This window comes from Nyctibius grandis, chromosome 3, assembly GCF_013368605.1.
Source record: "Nyctibius grandis isolate bNycGra1 chromosome 3, bNycGra1.pri, whole genome shotgun sequence".
Taxonomy (NCBI): domain Eukaryota; kingdom Metazoa; phylum Chordata; class Aves; order Nyctibiiformes; family Nyctibiidae; genus Nyctibius; species Nyctibius grandis.
In genome coordinates, this window is record NC_090660.1 from 76,254,252 (window position 1) to 76,264,859 (window position 10,608).

Here is a 10,608-nt window from a genome sequence, read left to right on the forward strand (position 1 = left end):
GACAGAATCAACGGCAAGCTTCATCTTGTTTATAAATTGAAAAAAGATTGTTTTCCTAATTACATTTACATCACTTTGTTTTCTAAATTTTCATCACAAACAAGGCACATATTCTGGAATGACATCAAGAACTCTCTGATGACATAGAAAATAGGCAGATATCTTTGCAGCAATATTGACTTTTGTTGCTGGTGTGCAATAAAAAGCTTTTTTCATCAGGACTGTGAACATAGGAGATGCCAAAACACCACAGAAAGCAACAAGATATTGTTTATGAACTATAATTGTATATTCGTAATCAGGAAAAAAAGCCAGAAAAGTAAATAAAAATCTCTTTTTAATTAATGATCTTTACTTTTCTTCTAAGCTTTTCTGCCACTGGCTCAGCCTCCCCCACTCTGCCTCTCCTCGCACTGAATGCTGCCTGATCACATGGCCACAAGTCAAAATGAGACCAAATGACACAGAAAACTAAAACTGAACTTTAACCCCACTTTCTCCCCTCAGTTATTACCCCCCTGCACTGGCAAGGAAAAAAGAAAAAAAGAAAAAAAATCCAAATATGAAGCAGAAGTCATTCCCCCACAAATGCCAAAGTCAAACAAAAAAACAACAAAATAGTACGTTTAATTTAACACAAAGACATTTCTTCTTGCAGAGTTCTGCCAGGCAGATTATCTGCAACTAGAAGTAGAGCATTTAGAATGAAGAGCAGAAATAGAAATGTAGGGGTGGGGACTGCTAGCTCAGAAGAGCCTTTTGTCCGGCAATACTGTGACTAAAGATAATCTTTGTTTATCTTGTATGTTTAACTTGTGTCTTGTATATCCAAAGTGCTGGAAAAAAAATGTGGAATTACAAGTGAGTAACTGAACAAACCCATAACACAGGCTATAATTTCTAGGCATGGTGAAGGCAGGAAAAACAAACTCAGCAGTTATTATACCCTTTTTTTTTTCCTTTCTTTATAATCTCTCCCAGACTTGTGGTACAATAATGTTACAATTACAGTAGACTTTGACTAACAATTTCACAGCAGAATGAAACAAAATTATGTCACGTTACTAATACAGAAAAGCAGAGCTGTGTTGCACCCTGGCTACGCAAGTACAGCTTAAAGATAAAACTTTACAGAGAAGAAGGAGTAAGCTCAGGGCTGCCGAAAACTGAACAGGACTTAAGTATTTAGTGTCACCCAATCAGAGAAATATGATTAATGAGTCTGGAGGAGTACACTGCTTTTTAGTCTCCAAAGCAAGGCCAGGGGAAACATATTTGAGCTCTTCAGCGATAAAAGCCGCAGCAAAATTCTGCACAGCTAAACTACACGTTCAATCGCAGCTGCTTATTTCTCCTCTGTGTGATTAGAGAATCCCATTTCCCTCATTACAGGCTTGATATTATTGAAGCAAAGCCAACAGCAAGTTAGCAAGCCAGCAGGGGAGCAAATTGATTATACAGTTAGCTGTGGAAAAACTGAAATTCTTTATTAAGGAGAAATGAAATACAGTTAATTTATGCTTCAGCTGAACCCCTCCCACACTACACTTACTCCGCTGGTACTCTGAATTTTCTCTGAAGCTACAAGACAGCCAAGGATCTTAAACGAAATAAAAATAAGTCAGGCCTTCAGTATTTTTTTAAAGGATTTTTCTATTACTAATTACCATAACTCACTCACTATATAGGACAACATGGCATTAAAGCTGTAAAGAAAGAAAGGTGGAAAGCATTGGGGTTTATGTAGATTAGAAGACTTTGCTATCTGTCTTTAACTGGTGTTCCGGAGGCAGTCCATAAGTAAATGTAAACATCACCTTATCTGTAAAGCAGCAACTCAATTTTTGTGGTATTTCAATTATAAATCTCTTTCCCAAAATGAAGAAAATAATCCTTTGGGACCAGAAGTAATTTCTGGAGAATAACAGCAGGCCTGTTACTTTATCTCTGTGAAGAACAGTAGGTTAAGCAGACCGTGAGATAAAATTTGTTTCTAAAATGAGACCTTGCAGAAGACACCACCCGACATCACACTTGCCCCATCCCAAGCGATTATATCTGAGCGGTTCAGATCTTCCCTACAGAGCTGAAAAGCACTGAGAGCTCACAAGCAGAAAATTCCTCCTGCCCCACAGCCCTTTGCTCTCCAGCCCCAAACGCTTGTCCTTGGTGAAGCCCTGACAAATAGGGCTCTGGATGGGACCCCACTGAGGAATGTCCCCTCTCCAAACAGCTGTCACCACCATTCCTCTCAGCAGGTCCCAGACCACCAGCCACCCTTCCCAAAGACAGTCACTGCCTCTTTTAATCTATTTTTCACTGTCCCTTTCCGTCCCTTGGCAGGACAAGGGATACATCCCCTTCAGAGGGCACCTTGGCTTCTGTCCCGCGAGGTACGAAGGATGTGGTAACTTGTGGAAGATTAGCACCTTAACGCAAAGAGCCCACACAAGAGACCCATGGAGGGAAATGCTTAATGAGGACACTCTGCAGGAAGGGAAAATACCGTACAACGTGTCTTTAATAAAAAGTGTGACTTAGTCAGGATTCACAACCTTAATCAAACTGCAAGGTGTAGCAGCCCTCTAATTGCTGGCATGCCTCAGGTAGACCTTCCTGTGTTTCATTAGCCTTTCTTCTGCCTTCTCTGTATTTCTGATGCTCATTCATGACGCAACATCCCTGTAATTTATTATTTCTCCCAATTACTGATGAGTGCTTTGAGATTTCCCCCTGGTACTCAGACAAAACTTGTACCAATTTTCTATACCTGTCAGTGTCTTTTTGGCTGAAAATACTCAATAGTCTTATCAGAATAAAAGCAATCAAGCTTGATTTATACTACCCACTTTAGAAATATTAATACTAAAAGGGAAGTAAAAATACACATTATGCTTCCTGTTACCCTCCTCCCCCAAGAAATGGAGAAAATAAATGTCTTCTTTTTCACTTGCTGCTATAATATCCACTGACTAATCCAAGGAAGTGGTAATAAATGCAAGTGAAAGTTTGCACACAACTTAAAACGCAGAAGAGCTTATTTCACTGAAGACTGGATGTTTACTAGGAAACGAGATGGGCTCAAATTGCCCTTGTGACTGCTTGAGACATATACTCATTAAAGAGTCTATTGAAGTAATATGGAGGAAGAAATAAATTTTTTGAAAGGATAGTGCCAAGACTGGTAAATCTAAAACTTACTACATAGTCATACAGCAGCTATTTTGGGAGCTACAATTACCTCTTGGAAAAATAAACACATTTCCACAAAACAGCAATTCTGTATGTTGCACTTGGCCATCTTGACTGAAGCCAATGGGGTGATGACTTTTACAAGTGGCAAAAAACAGTCCCTTGGCAAAAGTGATCCCTAACGTCATGAAATACAGAACTATTTTGTTAAAAGAAAAACAAAATTGAAATGTGTTTTACCTAAATCTGTACCTAAACATCTATATATGTTTATATATTTCCTCATGAGAAAATTTCTACTATGAGAAAGACAGTAAATCTATAGTACACAAGCTCTGACACAAACAATCACTGATATAAAAATGCTGCTTTTGTGCTGACAGGTGGTTTTCAAAAAGAAACCAAACCTAACTAACTGCTTCACAAAAAATTAAGTGAGAGAGATTTTCAAGACATTCTCAGGGTCATTCTGAACAAATTCCTTCCTGATTCGTAGCAGCTATCTATTTTAAACAGTATTATTCATATATGATGCAAAAGCACCATAAAGAAACCAACCACCTAAACACAGAGAATACATTGTAGCTGTGACTGGGAAGTATCCAGAAAGCATCCAGAAAGCTGTATGTGTATGTCTATACGCATATCTACACACACAGAGTCTTTTGATAGGCTTTTCTCCTACATTTTGTTATGTTTCATTTTGCTTTTCATTTGTTATGTGGCTGCTTTTAACATTTATTTTTATATATATAAAAACCCTAAGTTTTATATATATATAAAAAAAGTTTTTTTTATATATATGTATATATATACTTTTATATATATATATAAAACCTCAAAAGCTTTCCATTTTGCAAAGGGAGCATGGCAAAAGACTGTATAAGAGCTATGGCTCTTCTCAGTAACCTAAGGTAAGGGACAGGGAAATTTTCCGTTGTGAAAATTAGCCCTCACATGGCTATGCAGGCTCTTCAGCTAAGCAGTGCCGTCTTAAGGAGAAGGCTTAGTGGAATCTAGAGACTGAGAACTGGTTTGCAGTAGAGTTGCCAGATGCAGAAAATACTACGTTATTTCACAGTATATGACCAAAAAAAAACCTCACCCACAGCACACAAAAAACACAGGGGACAGAGCTTTTGGTTAGGAAACAGGCTGTTTTTCTGGGGGTAAGGCTGGATACATATAAGTGAATTGCAATTACTAAATGGATCTGTGAACTTGCAACAAGTCTGACACTGGATTCCCTGTGACAGTGAGAACCTTCATCTTCAGTGTGATGAAGTCAACCTGATCCTGCTCATGGTGCATGTGCCATTTAACCATCTCGGGTCTTAGATGCCCCTGGATTGTGGTCAAGAATTTGAACGTCCAAAGTCTCTAAAGTCCTTTGGGTGACCCTGTTACTGGTCTTAAATATGAAATAAAATAGAGTTCTCATAACTTGAAGGTGGGAAAAATCTCTTCTGTACAGTAGGCAACAAAGAGAGGTGGCTGACACCATTTACTGAGTGAATGGCACAGCTAGAGCCTCTGTCCTAGCCAAAGGCTTTGTGTGTTACACAATCTTGTTTCCTAATGCATTCACAGTTGCTTCTAATGCTTTTCTGCTAATGAGCTCCAAATGCTTCACAAAGATTCAGATATTTCAAAAAATCATTACTGGTTTTGCTTGTATTTTTCTGTGAACCCAAGCTAAAACTCTAAAAGGAGCATTTAAAAAGTTGGCCTGGCAGTTAGTGCAACAGACAGGCATCTGAAGGGCAGCTGGCATCAAGAAGAGTGACAAAAGTGAAGGCATTCAAAAGTCCTCAGCGAGTTTCAGAAATCTGTGGCCTGTGGGTCTCATTTCCTGCATCTTTAAGACATGCCATGTCATCGTTCTGCATCAGAGAGCATCCGACTGCAGCTAGGAGCAATAGGCATCACTGACAGCAACTGCTGCTTTGCAAGGTATATGAGCCTGGAGTTAAATAATTCTTTGAGTCAGTTGCAGTGCAGAGGAGAGGTGCGTTTCCATCGCCTTCCTGACAGCTAGACCCTCAACAGATGCAAAGCACTCATCTTTCTCTCTGGCAAAAGTGAAAACACCCCCTAATGTGGAATTTCCTTGCTGTGACAAAACAGAACCTTTTTTTTTCCAGTTTACTGCAGTTTGAAAGGTCATATCAATCTACTTTTATGAAAATTCTTAACATACTCTGGAATAGAAATTGATCAACACAAATTGAAAGGTCTCTAAAATGAAAGAGAGATGGAGAATAATGCTTTACCACTGTAACAATATTTTCTTACCATCACCTCTTGAGTGAGGCTGATGCACTGCACAGGAATTTGGCTGTTTTGCTATAAGTGGAAAATTACCTAAGTAGGGTGTCTCTGCAGAGATGAAGGATGCAGCAAAGAGGTGGAGATTTAAAAAGCCAGATCTGGTTCTCAGAAAGAATACAGCAGCATAAGAACAAGTACAGGAATTTGGAGACCTTATTCTAGCTTCACACTAAGTGCTTTGAGCTGCTACGTTTTTTGTAGCTTTTTTTACCCTGTATGGAAGACGACCCGGGAAACCTTAGACAAGGTTTGGGAAAACCCAAACCATCTGAAGCAGTGTAGCTAGGTTGATCCACTTGGAATCCCATCAAATCTAAGATCTTTTATGGAGACCCAAACTGGGAGCCAACAGGGAAGCAAAGAAAGGTAAAAGGACAAACAAGAGAAAGAAGAAAGTTTGATGTAGTAATAAAACATGGGTCTTTGTTAAATTCTGAGATCTACTCTGGGCCAGTTGTATTCTGAGGTACTACAGGTTCCTCATGCGTGGAAGAGGTGTAAACTCCAAGCAAATGGGGACATCACAAAGCTTAACACCAGCTGTTTGTTCCATTGGTGTAAATGTACAAAGTAAGATTATATGCTTGGGAACATGGAAGATTGGAACAAGGGAAAAAAAAAAAAAGAGGCAAAACTATCTAATATTCCTACAATTTCATAAGTTTTTGCTTGCCTAGGACTAGAGCAGAGGGCAACTTTGTTCAGTGTGCTTTGGCACAGCAACTGGAGATCAGCTAGGATAGTCACAGTATTAAAGCAGATAAATAATGAAGTGGGTAAAGCATCCGGCTGACACTTGAACAACATGTCTAAAATGAGTATATCCAGAAGTACCCAGTGGCTGGGGGAAAAAAATCCTGCTTTTGCATTACAAGTCCTATTTTTAGATCACTGGTATTTTAAAAAGGTTTTCAAGAAGAGTGTTTTTCAAAAAACAGTCAGAATTTACAGAACGAGACCAAACTGTGAAGTGCTGGATGACTTTGGGTGAAGGGAAAGGCTTTGGCACATGCATCTCGGCAAGAGAGCCTAGCCCAGACTCCTGGCCGGGCTCCAGCTTTGGAAGCTCTCCTCAGCCTCCTCCAAGATGACTATCAGCTCCTCTTCCTGCTCGAAGCTGTTGAGCAATGAAGCTCTGAGTTGTCAAACTGATACTGCTCTTTCAAGCAGAAGTGGCTGTGATTTACTCATCGGTGAGATAACCCTCCTGATACTAAAGCTCCCTGAGCTCTGGTGGAATTAAAAGTGCAATTATAAATACAAAGAATTTGTTTTGCTAAGTTTGTCGGTGAATACTGGTTTGTTACTATGTTTATGTTTGTGATGTCTCATTAGTAACAACTGACCACACGCTACTGGAAACCTTTCACTACAAACAGGAATAAGGTTGTGCACTTCATAGCTGCGTTTTAGTAGCATAAGCAGTATTATGAAATATAGTTTTATTCCTTCTTCATGTCATCTCACTAAAACAAGAGAAAAGAGGATGTCTGAGCACAACAGAAGCACTTAAAAGTCATGGGACTGGCAAAGCTGAACTTGAAAGATCACTGCTCTGATTATGCTAACATTTCTCCAGCATCCCTAAAAATGAACTGGGATTTCCTTTGAGTACTGAAACTAACTCTCTCTTGCCTGTCACTCACTGGGTTTTTTTTTTTGTTTTGGGGTGGGGTTTTTGTGTGGTTTTTTGTTTGTTTGTTTTTGTGTTTTTTTTAAATTTGTTTGTTTTCCAGAGGAACCAAAAAGTTGCACTTACAATGTTTTATTTTCCAAACCAAACTCAAACCTCTGGTCACCAGCACCTGTACCTCAGCACTGATTTCTTCTGGCTCTTTCTTGACTATTCCAGTAGAAAGAGTTTCCCCTCCATAACATTTGCTAAATTGCTAAAACGTTTGTAAAACAGCATTACTCCTTTCCACATTCTCCAAGTGATGCTGTTAGGAACTTTCTAGCAGTGTGTTTGTGAATCAAAGCTAGTCTTTTGTAGAGAAAAACAAACAGTAAAGGTCTAGCTTGCCTCTGTCTTTTTAGAAACCATCATATTCATACAATGAACATGACTATAACAGGAGATGTGCTCCTATGCTCTTTTTCTCCTTCTCCCCACTGCCTTCACAATGAGAATGAAAGCCACACTATGATGCCTGCAACTATATCAAAGTGACCAAGGACATGCGTCCCTTGATCCAGTGGTACTGGAGAGGATCTGTGTTTCCAGAAAAATCTCCGAGACATATAAGCTACCACAATAATTTAGTTTCCTATAAATGCATTGTAAAAGAGAACAACAACTGAAGTAACTATGTACCTCTGAAGCAACCAAGCTTCCATGAGAAATGACACATGGAAAAATAAGTAATCAGCAAAACAGCTAGCAAGAGACATAAAAGTAGCTTTTGTACAAAGGATTTTCTGAGTAAGGCCGAGTTTCTCAACTATATCTATGTAAAGAAACACAGATCAAAACTGCACACTCTTTCTGATTTAAAGCATATTTCTGGTTGTATTACAAAAAAGCCTTCTTCAGGATACACCCATTGGGAAGTTCCAACACTTTTGGTCATGTTGGCTGTCAAATACACACATAGAGCTTTGTTCATGGGAAGGACCATTTTCTGTTTCCAGGCTGAGACTCTTATAGCTTAGATCAAACCCTATAATAAAATCGTCTAACAGCCGCCAATTCTAGCATATGCAAATACTTAAACTTCTGCTGAATCCCCTAGCCTAATTGACCATCTACAGCCTTACTTACCCCGAGAACATTGCCAAAGGTGCATTTGTTCCTCATCATTTCATATTCTAGGCATGGCCAAAGTATAAAATTCAGTCGTTGTCTTCATCTTATAGCAGGAAAAGAACTGCCTTAACATCACAAGCAACAAATTCAGATATGTTATTGTCTGAAAACTGGGTTTTAAACTAACAGACCCTCATGGTTTTGTTAGGCAACCCCTGTGAAATCTTGGAAAGAGCATGGAGCGCTACTAGGTGCTCTTGCAAGAACCCAGAAAACAAAACCCCCTAGACCAAGCTGCCCATGGCCCTTCCCCTTATCCCTCAAAAAAGACACAGACTCCTCCAGAGGCATAGGACACTGCTGGGTGTCCAGAGGCTGCACCAGGCTAGCAGCGGCTGCTGCAGCTATGCTGCTGCAAATACCTGTCATTTCTCATTTTTTTTTGCTGGAGAAGAGAAGCCATGAAAAGTGACAAGGCTTCTATAAAGAGAGCAATGTCTAAGTATTGCAAACCAGCTCTCTAACCTGCAATCAACAGGAAGATACATCAAAAAAACCCCAAGCGAGAGCCATTGCATGAAAACAAAAAGCAAAATGGCATGTGAAAAATGAAACACAAGCATCTTTCATTTGTAGCATCACCTTTAAACTTTACTTAAGCCTTATTTGTTCAGTAAGTCAAGAAAACGCACAGAAACTGTTTAGGTGAAGCTGGGCTTGTATCAGATATAGTGTGGCCAGCAGGACTAGGGAAGTGATCGTTCCCCTGTACTCGGCACTGGTGAGGCCACACCTCGAATACTGTGTTCAGTTTTGGGCCCCTCACTACAAGAAAGACATTGAGGTGCTGGAGCGAATCCAAAGAAGGGCAATGAAGGTGGTGAAGGGTCTAGAGCACAAGTCTTATGAGGAGCAGCTGAGGGAACTGGAGCTGTTTAGTTTGGAGAAAAGGAGGCTGAGGGGAGACCTTGTAGCTCTCTACAACTACCTGAAAGGAGGTTGTAGCGAGGCGGTTGTTAGTCTCTTCTCCCAAGTAACAGGTGATAGGACAAGAGGAAACAGCCTCAAGTTGTGCCAGGGGAGGTTTAGATTGGATATCAGGAAAAATTTCTTCACCAAAAGGGTTATCAGATATTGGAACAGGCTGCCCAGGAAGTGGTTGAGTCACCATCCCTGGAGGTATTTAAAAGACGTGTAGATGTGGTGCTTAGGGACATGGTCTAGTGGTGGGCTTGGTAGTGCTGGGTTAACGGTTGGACTTGATGATCTTAAAGGTCCTTTCCAACCAAAATCATTCTATGATTCTATAGTGACAGTAAGAGGTTTCAGCTAAACCATATCACTTTCTGCTGCCAGATCACCAAGATTTTTTTACTAAAGGGCTAGATAAGGAGGCAGCAGATGGTCATCTAACCCAGACCTGTACCCACCGTGGGGATACACAGAGCAGCCATTTGGTCATACCTACAAGATGTGAGGATTTTTAGGACTGGTGTGAGGCCACTTCCCAGTCCCAGGCTCTCCAGCCCTTACACTTCTTCTTCTCCGGAGAGCCACTTCTTTCCCTGCAGCAGCTAGGACACCAGCCCTCTCTGCCAGGTTCTCACCACAGAACCTTGTGCTGAACAGCAGAAGACTTCTCCTTCCCATCCCTTAGCGGTTCCCTGAGCAGCTGCCAAACCTCCTTGCTCCTCACCCCTTCTTTCCACGCTGGTCTTGCTTTTTCTCCTTCAATTTTTATATCTCCAGATCTTCCCACAGCAAGTAGCCGCTTTCCACTTGCTGCTCCCATTTTGCTTTGTTTTGTGACTGCTATCGCACAACTGGATGTATGTTCATTAGCCGGTGGCTGGTGGAGGTAACCAGACCCCCTTCTTAGCCCTTTCGGCTTCCCCTCTGCCGGTGTTTGTTTGTATCCCAGCTCAGGAATCACCTAATAAGGTGGCCAGGGTCCAGGACTTAAACTTTTTAATAGATTGACTGGAATATTTTAGGGGTAAAAAAAAAAAAAACCCACAAAAGCAAAAACATGGAAAAAATGCACCAGCAGCCTGCAGCAGCAAAAGACAGTCATTTACTTTCTGAACCCATTTGCTGTTGAGTAAATTATGAAACAAAATTATGTTTCCAATTGCTGCCTCCAAGGGCGCAGAAGGGAATCGGAGAGAAAAGCATACCTCCGGAGAGTCAGGAGATGCGGCTGCAGTTTTCAACTCTGCTAGAGAAATCCTCTGACATAAGCAATATTTCATTCAGGCCGTAGATTCGGCATTAATTAACCAGGGGACGGTGGATACACTGTTCAAAACTACTTTGCTGTTTTCAGGTGAAAGTTGATG